General features: G+C 45.2%; 1 protein-coding gene across 3 annotated transcripts in view; it reads right to left on the bottom strand.

The window, feature by feature from the left end:
• The window catches only part of FSTL4 (follistatin like 4), a 531,228-nt gene that overhangs the window by 377,544 nt on the left and 136,807 nt on the right, over window positions 1-16,877 (bottom strand). Inside the window, exon 2 of one of the 3 annotated variants that reach the window (XM_087862278.1) lies at window positions 8,415-8,503. The exons of 1 other annotated variant lie outside the window; for it this stretch is intronic. The gene's annotated coding sequence lies outside the window, so the exon portion shown is untranslated. Of the gene's footprint in view, window positions 1-4,332; window positions 4,548-8,414; window positions 8,504-16,877 lie in introns of those variants that run through there. One more of the 3 variants, XM_087862280.1, reaches the window with a different exon arrangement.

Here is a 16,877-nt window from a genome sequence, read left to right as displayed (position 1 = left end):
CAGCCCTGCGGAACCTGGACTCATCTCTGGTTTTACCTGGTTTGCCTGGAGGTTCCCCCAAAGATTTAAACACAAGGAAGCACAAGAGCCAGGCCGATTACTGAAATATTCCCAGGCAGCTTCTCCGTAACGTTTTGCTCAGCTTGGCCACCACCAGCTTGGACTTCATTTGCATGGTGGATGCGTGTTTGATGTCATTTTATACTCACTGTGATTGACAATTCATTTTATCTACAGGAGCAACAGCCTAAAAATTTACAACTGAAGTTTTACGACGGTTCGGTTCATAAAAAAAGAATTAATATTGGGTTTAAATCAATTTTGATGATCTACCTAATAACCAAACAGAGGCTAGCTCTTTGGTTAGCACTTACGTAACAATAATGTGTGTCAGGCACTGTTCTAAACACTTCACAGGTGTTAACTCACCATCCTCACTTCTACTCCTTGAGGAGGGCATTAATTATCCCCTAGTCAGATGACACGGCAGACAGGTCACAGAGAGGCTAAGTACCCTGCCAAAGCCACGTGGCAAATAAATGGCAGAGCTGGGACTCCAAGCCACACAGGTCTATGCTCTTCACATCCTCTCTCTGCTGTCTCTCAATACTTAGCAGTATTTTGTTTCAATCAACAGTTGTTTTTAGCAAGATGGGGAAAACCTAGGTTGAGCAAGATAGGAAATCCTGAGTCTCTCCTTTCCTCTGACAGCTGCCAAGAGCTGCACTCCTCCAGAGGAGAAGAGCACAAGGGAAGAACCAAGCAGCTCCTCTCTGCATCCCTCCCCGGAATGGGGCCACTTGGCACCCGGCCCTCGGCTCTCATAGCTGCTGTCTTTATCGGCCGGGAAGAAATGCAGTTGGAAAAAAATAAAAGAAAAAAAGAAATCATGAGGAGATGTACAGAATGCTGGGCAGCAAGGATGCCTCTCAGCTGACGGGGAGGGCCAGCACGGCGAAGACAGGCACTTTGAGGGAAGCAGCTCTGTTGACTCATTGCTCCTCACCTTCCAATAGCCCTATTGATCTTCACACAGAAGAAAATACAAGAATCTCCTCATTATAGAAATGGGAAGGTACCATCTATAATATCACGAACCCTCTTTTTCAACCTCGAGTTCCTTTTGAGATCAATTTAGGTTTATAAGCTTCATTCAATCCATGTTAGAGTCCTAAGTCTGGCTATAAATCTATCAGAGATTGTTCTCGTAAAAGAGCTGGGACTGCCTTTTCTTTCAACCAACTCATAAAACACAATCACTTGATATTTAAGAGCTGGTTCCTCAGAGGTTTTCCACCCAAGCCTCCTTTTACCCCCATGCTCAAGGGAGTCAGGTGTTAGCTTGGCTGCTGCACAGACAAGATACCAGAATCCTGGAAGGTCAGAGAATTCACCCAATGTGTGAGCCACATCAGTAGCCGATCTAGACTGAAACCAGGCATCCTGACCCCTAAGCAATGGCTTTGCTTCTTACATTATCACAAGCACATACGGAATGTCTGCATTCTGTGTCACTCAGACTAATTTTGCTTCTCTTAGTGCTGGATGGGTCCTACTAGACCATCTACCTGCTCTGTGTGTAAAGCACAGGATTCTCTACCCCTGCAGCAAGCCATAATGAAGTTACACTGCATTTCCCATTAATTATCTGCTCTTTATCTTTGGCTAATTGTTCCAACATTTGATAAATTGAATGCCTAAATTAGTCTGTGTGCAATGTATCAATCTATGACACTCTTATATACCAGGAAGTTTAACCCACACACCTGTGAGTTCCAGGAAACCTCAACATTTCAACATTTAAATTATACTGTTTAAGTACCACGTTCTCCCAACAGGAGTTCTATTTTACTTGAAGTTCCATGCCTGTGTTATGCATTACGAGAAAAAAAAAATGTAAGGACATATGTGCTCTTGAAATAACTTCCTAATTTCATCAAGTTAGTAAGCACACAACTGAACACACATAAGCAACACAGGAAGGTTGAATTTGCAGAAACATACCAAGAAAGTTAAAGTAGGAATTAAAGATTCGAGAAATTCTGACTATTCAACGATCTGTTTCTGGAACATAGTATTAAGTCCAATAGAAGATCACAACATGAAGATCACTTAAAAAAAAAAAAAAAAACCCTGCAACTCCAAGATGAAAAGAAGAATTCTGAGCAACTGATGGGTCAAAGTAGAAAAAATCCAACCTACCCACCTCCAGGACAGAGCAGAAGGGATAAAAGTCCTCCCAAGGCCCATGGGAATAGGCTGGCCCCTCTCTGGAATAAAGATAGATTTCCTGAGATTAAGGAAAATTGAGGGTGGTCAAAAATGTCTAAGACAGAAAAAGCCACTGGAACAACTTTAATACATCACAGTAAATATGAAGTAGGCTATCATCCTGCATGACCTTTGGCTCAGTCTAAAGTCCTGGGGGAGGGTTTGTCTGTTTTCCTAGGATGGGAGGAAAGCTACCACTCAGCTAAGTGTGTCTGAGGAGAACTGCTATAGTGATGCTGCAGTCTCTTCTCACAAAACAGAGAGGGGAGGCAGGCATGGGCCCTGTGGGGCATCTATTCATGGCTTTGGTTTGAGCTACTGCCTTAGGATTGCTGGGGCTCTGGTATCCTAGAAGCCCCATCATTCACTCCCCTGACCATTACTCCCCAGTTGAGCCCTCCACCTGACCACTACCCAGATCAGAACCTGTCCTGGGCGCCAGAAGGGGCAAGCACAGGAACCCACAAACTCCAGCATTGACAGGACACTGCTTAAAGTCATGTCTGACTTTCTCCTAAGCCTGGCGGTGGGAAAATAACTTCAGACCTTCGAGAAACGTCTGAATTTTCTTTCCGATGCCTCAGAGATGGCGATATAGGCCCATTCCCGGTGCACGTTTGGTTTAGAGTTACCCTGCCACATCCTAATGAAATTCTGTTTATGTGTGGCCCACAGAATGTGGACGAATGTTTCTATCTCGGGGACCCATCTAGCACAATTCCCCGTGCACAGGCTTGCAATAAATTTAGGAAGGGAACCCATCAAAGCTACTGGCGCTGTTTTTCACTCGCAGGAAACCTCGGAGGAAGCGACACCTAGAGGAGAGCGGAGGAGAGCGACGGCAGCGCGATTCATCAATGTCGGCGACAGTTATGCGAAGGAGGTCGGCTGGACAGCTCGGAGGGGACTGACTAGCAGGGCTAGATAGAGACTATCTCCGCGGGGATATCCCGACTCCGCGGGGCCCCAGGAACTTCAGCACACTGGCGCACTGCACCGGCTGCTCGCCACGTCCCGGGCACTGCGAGAAATCCTGCTGCTACCAGCGGGTTTCTGCCCTTGCCAGAGTGGCGGGCGCCGAAGTCCTCAGGTGGCAGGCCGCGGGCGAGTGCGCCGGAGGTGCCGCTTCGTCAGCTCAAGGAGGCCCCGAAGGCTCGCGCGGCGCTCGGCCGCCAACTCGGGGCGACAAGCGCCCAAAGCGCAGCGCTCCGTCTGCGTCGCCTAGGTGCCCCCCAAACTTGAAATAGGTCGCCTTTGCTGGTGCAGAAAGGGGTAGAGATCATCCACTGCCCAAGCTCTCTTAGGACCAAGCTCCCTGCCCGAGCGTGCCCCAAACAAACTGCTCCCTAGTGACTCCCCAGCAGGGAACACTGGTCGCTCACTTGGAACAGAGACTAGTTGTACAGAACTGGACCCGCTGGCTTCGGGGAACGAGGTGGTGCCCGGGTCCCTGCTCCCCGCCTCCGCCGAGCCCCAACGTGCAGACGCGGCGGACCTCGGGGGAGCGACGGCCAGGCGGGGCGCAGCGGGCCCTTCGGGCTGCAGCGCGGACACGCAAGTTTCCCCGCAAAGCTGGAGGGAGGAGGCAGCGAGTGCGGCCGCTCCGCACCCCAGCCCGAGGCCAAGGGCACCGAGCCGAGGGGCTGCCGCTCGCCTAGCTCGCCGAGGCCGCTCGGGGGCCGAAACACCGAGAGCCGCGCCTGCGGGGTTTCGGAGCCCGCGCGGGCTGCGGGCTCGGCGGGAGCGGTTCTGCTCCGCGCGCCGGCCGGGTCACTCCGCTCCCTACTGCAGACCCCGGCCACCAGCCTCGGCGCCCCCAGCCTTTCCCCCGAGTCCTGGCCGGGGCCGGGGTAGCCCGGGCGAGCCCGAGTCCCGTGGTCCCGTGCCCGCCGCCCGCCAGGCGGGCAAACTTGGCTCTTCGGCGCCGGCGGTGAGGACCAGCGAGCGCCCGCGCCGGGCCCTGCAGGGAGACGCGGCGCTGCGGGCGCCGGGACCCCAGCGGGGCGCAGCAGGACCGGCTGGTGGCGGCGGCGGCTTGGCACCCTCCCCGCGCCCGCGTACCTGAGGTGGCCGGGGCCGAGGGAAGACCAGGTGGCCGGACGCCGGCGGACGGGAGCGCCCGTGGCGGCGGTGGCGGTGGCGGCGACCCGGCCCCGCGCCCTTCGGTCGGTCTCTCTGGCTGTCGGCGGGTCCCGGACGCGCTGGAGGCTCTCTCGGCTCCAGCTCCGTGAGCCGCCGCTGCCGTACCACCGCCGCCGCGGCTGCCCTATTTCTGCCGCCGGGACCGGAGCTCGTGACGTCACCCTCCGGGCCCCGCCTGCCCAATCGCCGCCACCTGTGCGCGCGGCCCGCCCGCCCGCCGCTCAGACCCGCGCGGGGCCCGCGGCAGGTGCGCGGAGCAGCCGGGCGCGCACGCGGAGCGCGAGGACTCCCAGCGCTCCAGGGCTACCGCTGCACCCGCAGCTGAAAACGGTGCGCTTCTTCCCCTGGCTCCCGTAGAGATCTGCGGGCAACACCCCCCTTCCACTCCCCAACACACCCCTTCTCTCCCCTCCGGCTCCTTGCTGGGCCGGGTTCCCCAGCCTCTGCTCTCAAGATGCACAAGTGGTCTTAATCAGCCGCCATAGCTGTAGAGCCTCGGTGGGCCAGGGCCAGTACACCTCGCCGGTCCGCGTGCCCCTGGAGGTTAAGTGACACTACCCCTCGCTGAGAGCCAACAACCGGCGAAAGAGCAAAGTTTTTTATCTCTCTTCTGACTCTGCCCTCTCCCAACTGCAGAATCTTACAAAACCCTGGGCATACAAGGGCAGTCCCAGGTGATGTTGTCTTGGCCTGGCTAAGCTGTGACAAGAGAGTCCCCTATTCTCCCTTCCAACGAGACATTTTCACTGTCCTGACTTCATTCCCAAGCTTGGGGCTCTCAAACCTTTCTGGATCCCTATTCAACATCCAGAACTTTTGGAGACCCTCCCCAACCCAGTTGTCATTTGCTTTCATTAGTTGACCTAGAGATCAGTCTTGGTGCCCAAATAAACTGTAAACATCTTTGTAACAACAAGCACTCCCCCCTAACACACCAGTGGTCTATCTGTAGCCCAAGTCTGGCATCAGATTTAGGAGTGAGATCCTAGCTAGGCCAGGCTGGTAGTCACTGACAGGCAGGAGGCTTTCTGGGGGACTGCCCCCTGCTCTGCGTGGGCACCAGGTAACTGGCTGGTGTAGTGGGACAGTGTCTTGTCCATGCCCCTGTGATCTCCTTTGGCCTGGAGGAGGGGACAGAGGGGATTTTCTAGGAACAAGTTTAGTTAAATATCAAGAGAAGAGGAAGAATAAAATGCTGGCATGGAGGAAAGGTATTATGTTTGCTCTTTCCTTCAACAGATATTTACTGGGCACTGTGCTAGTTGCTGGGAAGACAGCAGTGGCTGGACCAGCATCGTCCTTACCCTCACACAGGTTTCCGTCTGGGATCCAGCTGTCCCTCTACCACTGCCTAGTCTATAACCTAGGCCAGTCATATCTCTGCTATACGTATTAGTTTCCCCATCTGCAAAAAGGGGAGTGCATGAGACCTGGGTGACTTCCAGGTCTCCATCGCTGTGACTTCCCATGTGGAAACTGTGATGTGGGCTCAGAAGGACAAAAGCCATTCCATCCTCAGTGCCCTAGGGCCTTGGCAGCAATGATGCTCTCTCATATTTGACCATGAATCTTTGCCAAGGCCATCCGTGACTGAACCCCAAGGCTGGCTTGAGGCCAGATTCTCTGCAGCTGGACTGGGGAAAGGATGGCACTTTCCATCCTGGGAGAAAGAGAAGAAGGACCAGACATAAAAGGAAGCAGGGGAATTTGGAAATATGCTATGTCTCCCTCTGAAATTTAATTCTAAGTCCGTGGACAAGATGGAGCCCCACAGCTCAGAGACTGGGTTTAGCTCCCCTCCCACACTTTGAGGTGTTTGGAAAAGCAGATTTCTGTTCTCATCTCTGAGCACAAAGTCCCTGAGTCAGCCTAGTGGCCCCATTACATAACCAACGCAGGCCTTGGAGTGTGTCTTTTTAATAACTCCGGGTCATATGTAAGCCAAGGTCTGTAGATTGACCAAGCTCTGAAATAGCTCTGTTTAGTCTAGCAAACAGGGACTGGACTTCCACAGACTTCCTTTGCTTCCCGAAGAAAGGGGGAATATAGCTGCTACAAACCAGATGTACAGAATATCCCTTGGAGATAGTGCTAACATCTGAAGTGAGCTATTGTGACTACTGTGCATAAAATAAGCGTGGAATTAAAGTCACCTTGGAATAAAAAAGGTGAAATGTGAATGACGAAATAAAACAAGCCTCAGAAGAGCGGCATCAGACGCCAGCGGACCTTGACACCTCTCTGAATTGCTCTGTGCTTTGACCTCTCAGGGCAATTCTTGGTTTAATAATACTCCCCCAACATGGAAAATAGGCTACGTCCCACACAAAGAATTTGTTTGCAACCCTGTTTCAGAATTTGCAAGGATATTGATGCTTCTCAGTAGCCAACTGGGTGCTTGGCCAAAAAAGGGGGGGAGGGTTAAGTTTCAAATTCATATAATTCGGCAAGTTTGGAAGGGGGAAGTTAGAAGGAAACATACGTTCAGATGACTGCCTCCAACCCCCAGTGTAGGGGATTGGAGAGCGATTTCTCGAGACAGATTCAGAGACACGCAAAAGGAAGTGAGTGCTGTATTTTTGCAAGATCAGGAAATTCAAAAAATCTCCTATAGATATTTACTTTACCAGTTTTAAAACGTTCTTCTATTTCTATTCTTACCCGAAGCACAACAATATGATCAAAAACTGCAGCCAAACAATGGGTCTCCTACAGGTCATTTCAGCACACAGCGGCACATCGGGTCACACAGAAAGACTACAGAGCCATGGGATCGGGAAGAAGCAGGACACCTCCTCCAGATTCAACCACAAGTTCCCCTGTCACTAGCTATGGGTCAGGTCTCCCTGGACTGGTCAGACAGTGCCCAGAAACACCTGTTAGCAGCCAGACTAGAAGGGCATGTGAGAAGGTAGGAGAAGGCAGGAAAGGGTCTTCCTGGTCTTGCATAATTGAACATTCTGATGCCTGTCCAAAAAATGTCTTATAAAATCTTCGAACAAAACCATGCAGGCAACCAAAGAACCAGCCTAGATTTTTGGAGAGCCCCAGACAGGCAAGCATGAGGACCGGGTCCCTCTCTTGCCTCTGCTACACTTTGAAAGGCTGAGCCTTTCCAGGCCTTGTTTCATGTCTCAAGTGGGACGTGGAGGTGGGCGGGGTGGGAGGTGGTCATATTAAATAAGCTTCTGAGGCCATTTTCAATTCTGCAAGCCCATGCCTTTATTTTGCTAGGATTTATGGAAGTGAGGGCCACTCCGATCTAAAAAGAGCTATGATGTTAAGGGTTTCTCCAAGATTTCTTAAATCATGGTCCACTTAGTCATCGAGAAATTAAGGGAATGGAGGCAATAAATTCAAAATTCTAGACCTAAAATCACACTTAGAAATGATTGTTTAACTTTGATTTAGAGAGAAAAGTAGCCAGCATGGAGATTAATAAGGTATTCTTTCAAGAGGTAAGTGTGATTTGGGAAATTTTTCAAGGCAATGACGAAGCTCTAAAGAATGAGGATTTTAATTAAGAAACTCGGATGAATGAAAAGCTACAGTGAGGGGGAGGGAATAGTGAATGGGTAAAAGTGAAGGGCGTAAAAAACAAAACCTTTCATGGTGGTATTAATCCCGAGACAGAAGTCCCATCCGGCTCCCGGGGCCTAGGCTTGAGGCTAGAAGGGGCTTAAGGAAGGCCACCAAGTAGGAGGAAAGGAAGCTGAGTCACTCGTGGAATTCCGTGTGCACAGGGAGAATGTGGGCTGACCAGGCCAGGCCTCCAAGCCACAAAGGACCACCTCCTACAGGGCACAGGGGACAGAGATGAAATGGGACAATAGGAGGAGAAGGAGGGCAAAGAGAGGGACCAATCTCCTTCACTCAACCTTATTTATTCAGACTCACAGATTTTTGCCATGACCCTGTTTTCCAGCTCATCAAAAGACAGCAGTAAATAACATGCCAATCAAAAAAAAAAAAAAAGATCATTCAAAAAGACGAGTGCTTACCTTATGGACACTCCATTCCTGTGAATACATGCTCCATTCAGATGCGTAAGCAATACTGTGGGGGGTCATCTTGAGTATCCTGAAGAGCCCTAAGCCAGACGAGGATCTGTGAGCTGGTACTGGACTTAGCCTATATAGCACCCCAAATCTGAGGAGCCACACTGACCTCTCTGCCCCCACCCCCACTCCCTCCACTCTGCCCCTACCCTCAACCCCACTTGTCCTGCTTCCTGGCCCCTGAGCTATTCCCACAGCCTTAGAGACACATCCCTCTGCTGTTACTGCCACCACCTCAAACCAAGAAGCCCCCCTGCACATGGCACCATCTGACATGCAGACACTGGCCTCCATCCATGCCTGTGCAGTGGTCAGACTAGGCCCCTGGGGCTCTGGCTTCCCCAAAGGCTGCCTGGGGGAGCTGCTCCACACAACACAAAAGGGTGGGGGAGGGCATGACCGAGGGGAGGATGTGACCAGCAGGAGCTGGGGTACCGGAGGAAGCCAGCAGGTAAAGTCTCCCTTCCTTCCCTGGATGGTCTGTACTGAGGTGTAGTATTCCCTGGGTCCTGTGTGAGGACAGCCCCGGAGACCAAGCCCTGCCATATCTGCTCTTTCTTCTTCCTCATTCCTACTTCCTGGAATTGGACTTCTCCTCACTGAGATGTAATGCTTTGGCCTTGGGCTCTGTTTTCTAGAGAATACAGAGGAAGGAAGCAAGACTGGTGACTCTTTCCAAGAGGGCAGCTGAAAAGTTCCCTCTGAAGATGACGAGGCATTGAGAGCCGAGACGTGAAGAAATGAGGGGACGAGATATGACAAGATCTGGTGGGGAGAACATGCAGGCAGAAGGCGCAGCAGGTGTGAAGACCTGACTGGATGTGAGTGAGGCCGACGTCGCTAAGCAGAGGGACCAGGAGGACAGCTGTGGAAGAAGGCGGGGAGGTGGCCAGGGCAGACCACTTAGGCCCTGGACGCCCTGATAAACAAGGACTTCAGATCTGATCTGACGTGTAACGGGGGCCACTGGAGGGTTTTGAGCCAGAGAATGACATGATCTACTGTACGTTTTGAACATCCCTCTGGCTGCTGTATGGAGAGCAGACTGGGCGGAGGGCAGAGTGCCTGGTGGAGTGAAGGCAGTTAGCAGCTGTTCAGCTGTTGCAAGGAAAGCCGTGGTTAGCTCGTTCTCCTCGCTGGCACCACACCAGCACCTTACCTTTATTGATTGCTAACTACGCAATGGGCACTGGGCCTAACCCTTTGTATGGATTGTATCACCTAATTCTCTTAGCACCATAAGGCCCCCATTTGATAAGTGAAGCTCAGAGAAGTCACGCAATTTATCCAAGGCAGTTTGTCTCGCAAATGGCAGAGCTAGGATTTGACTCGGAGCCTGCGCTCATAATCACCATGCAATTCTGTGTCACTTACACACGGAGTATATGTCTGTGGCAGCTAATACATGTCTCAAAATACACGTCCCACAAACAGGTGCCTAGAGAACCTTCTGTTCTGAATCTGTTGGTGTATTTCCTTAATTGTCCTCATCCTGATCCCTTGTCATATCAAAACCCAACGCATAGTCTTTCTCCCTTCTCTGCCTATAGAATGTCAATTCTGTGAAGCATGCACTAAGCCAAGAGCAGGGCTCCCGTTCTCTTTGCCAGGAACTGACTAAGGGGAGAGCAGGGAGCCCAGTCTGGCCAAGGACAGGTAAGGGAAAGTCAGCTGGGGGGATAAGAGATGCACAGGGGAGCAGGGATGGGGGCAGAGGGCAAGCGGGGAGAGGGGTCTGGGTGGCTCAGTAGGTTAGGCATCCAACTCTTGGCTTTAGCTCAGGTCATGATCTCAAGGGTCATGGAACTGAGGCCCCTGTCCAGCTCTGCACTCAGTGGGGAGTATGCTTGAAGATTGTCTCCCTCTGCTCCTCCCCTCACCCGCATGTGCACGTACTCTTTCTCTAAAATAAATAAATCTTTAAAAAAAATTTTTTAAAAAGATGCACAGGAAGAGACAGTGCCTCTTTTCCCACTCGATGCTACTATTAACTACAAGGGTCCCGTAGACACACAGTTGCCATCTTGTGACCTGAAGAGCAGCCAGGTTGACCCATGAAAGATGGCAGAACAGGGAAAGAAGCTAAGACCTCACAGCTGCCATTGAGCTGCTGAAATAGCTGCTTCTGAAGCGGCCCTATCTCGGGTTCTTATTTTCCTCATAACTTATGTCAGTTGGGCTTAGATTTTTTCTTCCTTGAAGTAGAAAACATGGCAAATGAGAAAGAAGCCCAAATGTAAATAAAAGCCTGATCCATTATGTGACTGCCTCTAGACACTCAACATGAAAGATTAATACTGTCATCATCCCACTTTATTTGTCTAAGGACCCCAGGCTAGTCAAAGGTTGAAGTCCCTGGACTCTAATCCAGTGCTCACATGGAGAGAATTTTCATTTATGGAGAACATTTAATCAAGCAGGCCCCTCCATTTCCTAATGGCCTGAGATAAAAGGCAGTGGACACATAACAGGTGACGTGTACAGGATGCTTTAAAGCTGACAAATGCGTTCACACACGTCAGTCACCACTGCCTAGCCAGACGTGACTCGCAGACACTTCTCACTATGACCATCCTCAAAAAATTTTAAACTGGTTTTGCCATTTTTGTGTGGTCTGTGATGAGTGAATGATCTGAAATCTTAAATAAGAGCATGATATTAAATATTGCATTCTGAAGTCTATTTTACGTGATCATTCTAATATTCATAATAGTCATTACAAAAAATTATGCTTTATATCATTTAACAGTGAACGCACAATGTTTAATTTTTATTAAATTATATAAGAGAAAATATAATTTTCAGATAAATGTGTTAAAAAATGATATGTTATCTCTGGTTTGGGGACTGAACATATACTAAAAAATACTTCGGGATTTCACTCCATAATATAACATCAAGTAGAGGCAAAAACTGGTTTCTAAGAATCAATGCCTGAAATTCTGGAATTTTATGCTTAAAAAAAACTATGGTTTTATTTTTATAATTTCCATGTTTTGTTTATAAATGACAGGAGGGGAAAGATTTCAGGCCGCTATTTGCAAGCACTCTGCAAATAGCACATTGTGGGTGTGGATAGAGCCTTTATTCTCAATAAATGAAAAGCCAAATTGGACATAATTGTCACTCTATTTTCTCTCCTTAACACTGTTTTTGAAGTACTGAGACATCTTGATGTTCCATAGAAGGGTTTTTATCAGATGAATGTGATTTACAGATTGGTGAAGGTAATTTTGAAGTAAGATTGTAGTCTTCCCATTTTTTGCTCTTAATTATCTTGTATTTCATTATCAGGTTCCTTATGTTTCTAGTCTTTAAGCACAATCTATTATGAGCATAAATCAAACATATGTCTAAGAAGAAAAACAATTTAAAATATAACAGTCTCAACCATTCTTGCAGTCAGGGCTGTGTAGCCAAGAAATAAAGGGAGCGACAGAGCCGTGAGCGTCCTCATTTGAACCCTACCTACCCGCTGTGTGTGCTCACTTGTTCACACCAACAGGCTCGCTGCCTTCTCTTACAAACGTGAAAGAAATATGAAATAATGTATCACTTACTGATTTTTAATTAAACCTTTCATTCTGAAATCATTAGAGATTTCACACAGAGTTGTAAGAAATACCGGAGCAATCATGGGTACCACTTACCCAGTGTCCTCCAGTGACGACATCTCGTAAAACTATCATCATAGCCAGAACACTGACATTGATGTAGTCAAGGTACAGAACCCTTTGTTCACCGCAAGGATCCCTCCTGTGGCCCTTTCATAGCCACCACTTATCTTCCATCCCTCTGCCCCTCCCTCCTCATCCGTAACCCCTGGTGATCACGAACCTGTTCTCATTTCTGTAGTGTCGTCATCTCGACAATGCTCTATCAAAGGGGATCATACACTATGGAGTCCTTGGGGATGGGCTTTTTCCACTCAGCAAAATTACCTCAAGACTTGTTCAAGTTGTTTCCCTTGTCAGTGGTTTCTTCTTTTGTGTTACCAGGTGGTATTCCATGGTATGCAAGAACCTCACTGGTTAAACCACCCGGCTTGTTTCCATTTGGAGCTCTTAAAATTAAGTTGCTGTAAACATTTCTGTACAGGTTTTTTTTTTAATAACGTAAAATTTCACTTCTCTAGCATAAATACCCGTGAGTGCAATTTCTGGTTTGTATGAGGGTCACATGTTTAGTTTCTCAAGAAACAGCCAAACCATTTTTCAGGATGTCCGTACCACCTGACATTCCCACCAACGATGCATGAGCGATTCTCTTTCTCCGCATCCTTGCCTGCATTCGCTGGCGTCACTATTTTTTACTGCAGTGGTTCTGACAGGTGTGTGGTGATATCTCATTGTGACTTTAATTTGCATTTTCCTAATGGCTAATGATGTTGAACATCTTTTCATGTGCTTATTTCTGATCTGTATAGTCTCTTTGGTGAAATGCCTCTTCATGTCTTTTGGCCATTTCCTACTTGGATTGCTTGGGGTTTCTTTTTTATATGTTCATTTTTTTCTGCTGTTGAGTTTTGAGAATTCTTTATACATTCTAGATAGTAGTCCTTTGTGGGTATGTGGTTTGCAAATATTTTCCTTCAGTCTGTCGCTTTGCATCCTCTTAATAGGGTCTCTTCCAGAACGAAAGTTTTTAATTTTCATGTAGTCAAATTTATCCATTTTTCTTTTTACAGATCTTACTTTTGATGTCAAACCTAAATCCAAGAACCCAAAGATTTTTTGAAATAAAAGCTTAAGAGTTTTACATTTTACATTTAAATCTGTCACCTCTTTTGAGTGAATTTTTGTACACGGTTTGAGACTTAGATTAAGGTTCACTTTTTTCCTTAGAATATCTAATTACCCCACATCATTTTTTTTGAAAAGGCTACCTTTACTCCATTGAATTCCTTTGCACCTTTGTCAAAAATCAGTTTGGCAGGAACTGCAAAAAACCTAAAAAACCAAAACAGTCTAAAAAAGGAGAGCAAAGTTGAAGATTCACACTTCCTGATCTCAAAATTTACCACAAAACTACAGTAATCAAAACAGTGTGGTTCTGGAATAAGGACAGACATACAGACCAATGGAAGAGAACTGAGAGTCCAGAAATATACTTCTATGGCCAAATGATTTGCAAAGAGCCCATGACTGTTCACTGCAGAAAGAATTACCTCTTGAACAAATAGTACTGCCTCAACTCCATATCCACATGTAAAATAATTAATTTGGACTCCTATCTCACACCATTTATAAAAATTAACTCAAAACTGATATCGACAACCTAAATGTAAGATAGAAACTATAAAATCGTAGAAGAAAACACAGGGGTAAACTTTCATGACCTTGGCTTGGCAATGGATTCTTAGATACGACACCAAAAGCATGAACAACAACAAAAAATAAATAAATTGGATTTTATAAAAATTTAACATTGTTATGCATTTAATGCAAGACATTATCAAGACAATGGAAAGACCACCTACAGAATAGAAGACAATATTTGCATATCTTATATCTGATAAGGGATTAATATCCTGAATATATAAATAACTCTTACAACTCAACAACAAAGACAAACAACCTAATATTTAAAATACAGAAAGGACTTGAATAGACATCTCTCCAGAGAAGATATTACAAATGGCCCAAAAGTACATAAAAAGATGCTCAATATTCTTAGTCATTAGGGAAATGCAAATCAGAACCACAATGAAATACCACTTCATACCCACTACAATGACTACAAAAATATTTTTTGAAAAAAGAAGAATAACAAGTTTTGGCAAGAACCTGGCTAATTGGAAACTTCATACATTGCTGGTGAGAATGTAAAAAGGTTTAGCTGCTGTGGAAAAAAGTGTAGTTGTTCTTCAAAAAGTTAAACATTGAATGACCATATGACCCAGCAATTCTAGTCCTAGTTATATGCTCCAAAAAATTGAAAACAAGCTCTCAAAGATTTGCACACAAATGTTATAGCAACACTACTGACAAAAGCCAAAAGGTAGAAACTACACAAATGTCCATCAATGGATGGATGGATAAGCAAATTATGGTAAACAGATACAATGAAATATTATTCCACCATAGAAAGGAATGAAGCACTGATACATGTGACAACATGGATAAAACAATATGTTAAGTGAAAGAAGCCAGACACAAAAGGTCGCATATCGTATGATTCCACTTATATGAAATACTAAGAATGGGTAAATCATAGGAAGCAAATTGGTGGTTGGAGAGAGGATTGAGGAGTAACTTATTAATGGTTATGGAGTTTATTTTGGAATGATGGAAATGTTTTTGGGTTAAATAGAGGTGGTATTTGTACAACATTGTAAATGTACTAAATGCCACTGATTTGTTCACTTTAAAATGGTTAATTTTGTGTTATATGAATTTCACCTCAATAAAAATACAATAAAATATTTAGTTAAGCATATTTTCTGAGTCTACTTCTGGGTTCCCTATTCTGTTCCCTTGATTTATGTGTCTACTCCTCTACCAATATTTTATAATCTTGATTACAGTAGCTACGAAAGTCTTGAAACTGGGTATATGCATTGGGTAATCATATAATGATCTTATATATCTATAAAATACCTACTTCAATTTTGGTAGGAATTATGTTAAACCAGTCTTTAAGAGAATTGACATCTCTGCTATGTTGAGTATGCCTCTCCATTTATTTAGATCTGCTTTTATTTCTTTCAGCTTTGGTTTCTTTTATCAGCATTTTGTAGTCTTCTATTGCTCTCCTTTTCAAAGTAATTGTTAATGGTATTATTTTTTGAATTTTAGTGTCCATGAGTTAATTTTAGGTATATAGAAATACCATTGACTTTGGTACATTATCTTGTATCCTACAATTTTTCTGAACAAAGTTTTTATTTCTAGGAATTTTTTATGCAGATAATCATGGCATCTTCAAATAGGGGCCATTTTATTTATGATATGTTTGTCTTTTATTTCCTTTTCTTTTCTTCTTGTATGGGCTAAAACTTCTGGCATTATGTTGAATAAGAGTAGTGAGAGCAGACATCCTGTCTTGTTCCTGATCTTAGGGAGAGAGTGTTCATTTTTTCATAACTGTGTACAAGGGTAGCCGTAGGTATTTTGTAGATGGTCTATGAATTTGAAGCTCCTCTGTATTCCTACTTTTTAAGTTTTTATTATGAATAGATTTAATTTTGTCAAATGTTTTTTCTAAATTGATGATGTAATCATGTGATTTTTCTTCTTTAGCCATTAATATGGTAAATAACATTGATTTTTTTAAAAAATACTGAACTAGCTTCACATCTCTGCAATAAATCCCACTTGGTCATGGTATATAATTCTTTTGATATTTTGCTGAATTTTCTGTTAATACTGTGTTAAGGATTTTTGTGTCTATATTCACAAGGAAAATGAATCTTTAGGGTTTTTTTCTGTGGTGTTTTTGTCTGGTTTTGGTATCAGGGTAACATTGTAAAATGAATTAAGACATCTTCCCTTCTCTTCTATTTTCTGGAAGAGATTGCATAGAATTGGTGTTAAGTCTCTCAATACAATTCTCCAGTAAAACCATCTGGGCCTGAACATTTCCTTTGGGGAAAGCTTTTTTATTATTAATTCAGCATCCTTAATAGTTTAGAACTATTCCAATTATCAATTTAGTTTTGGGTGAGTTGTAGAAGTCTGTGCTTTTTTAAAAAATTGGTCCGTTTCCTCCAAGTTGTAAAATTTAGGCATGTAGAGTTGTTTATACTATTACTTTATTCTCCATTTGATGTCTGCAGGGTCTGCAGTGATATCCCTTACTTTATTCCTGATGTTGGTAATTTGTGTTTTCTCCCTTTTTTTCTTTCTCAGGCTTGATAGAGGCTTGCCTATTTTATGGATTGATCTTTTCAAAACACCACCTTTTTGTTTCGCTGACTCTTCTCTATTGGTTTCTCAGTTTCTATTGCTACCTGTATTTTTTACTTCCTTCTGCTTTGCTTTGGGTTTATTTTGCTCTCCTTTTTTTTTTTTTTTTTTTGAGTTCTCAAGGTATAAACTTAGATTAGTTATTTCAGACTTTTTCTCTTTCCTAATGTACGCATTTAATATTATAAATTTCCTTCTCATCACTGCATTGTATCCCACAAATTTTGACATGCTATGTCTTTATTTTCATTCAGTGTAATGTATTTTTTTACTTCCCCAAGAGTTCTTCTTTGACTCATGGCCATTTAGCAATGTGTTGTTTTGTCTCCAAGTGTTGAAAATTCTCCTGTTATCTTTTTGTTATAGATTTCTAGTATGATTCCATTGTGGTTGGAGAACACACCCTGTATGATTTAAATTCTTTTAAATGTGTTGAGGTTTATTTTTCGGCCCAGGATATGGTCTATCTTGGTACACGTTCTGTGCGCCCTGGGAAAGA

Source organism: Ursus americanus, chromosome 5, assembly GCF_024610735.1.
Source record: "Ursus americanus isolate L20-20 chromosome 5, mUrsAme1.1.p, whole genome shotgun sequence".
Classification (NCBI taxonomy): Eukaryota; Metazoa; Chordata; class Mammalia; order Carnivora; family Ursidae; genus Ursus; species Ursus americanus.
This window is presented reverse-complemented; position numbering and strand designations above follow the sequence as displayed.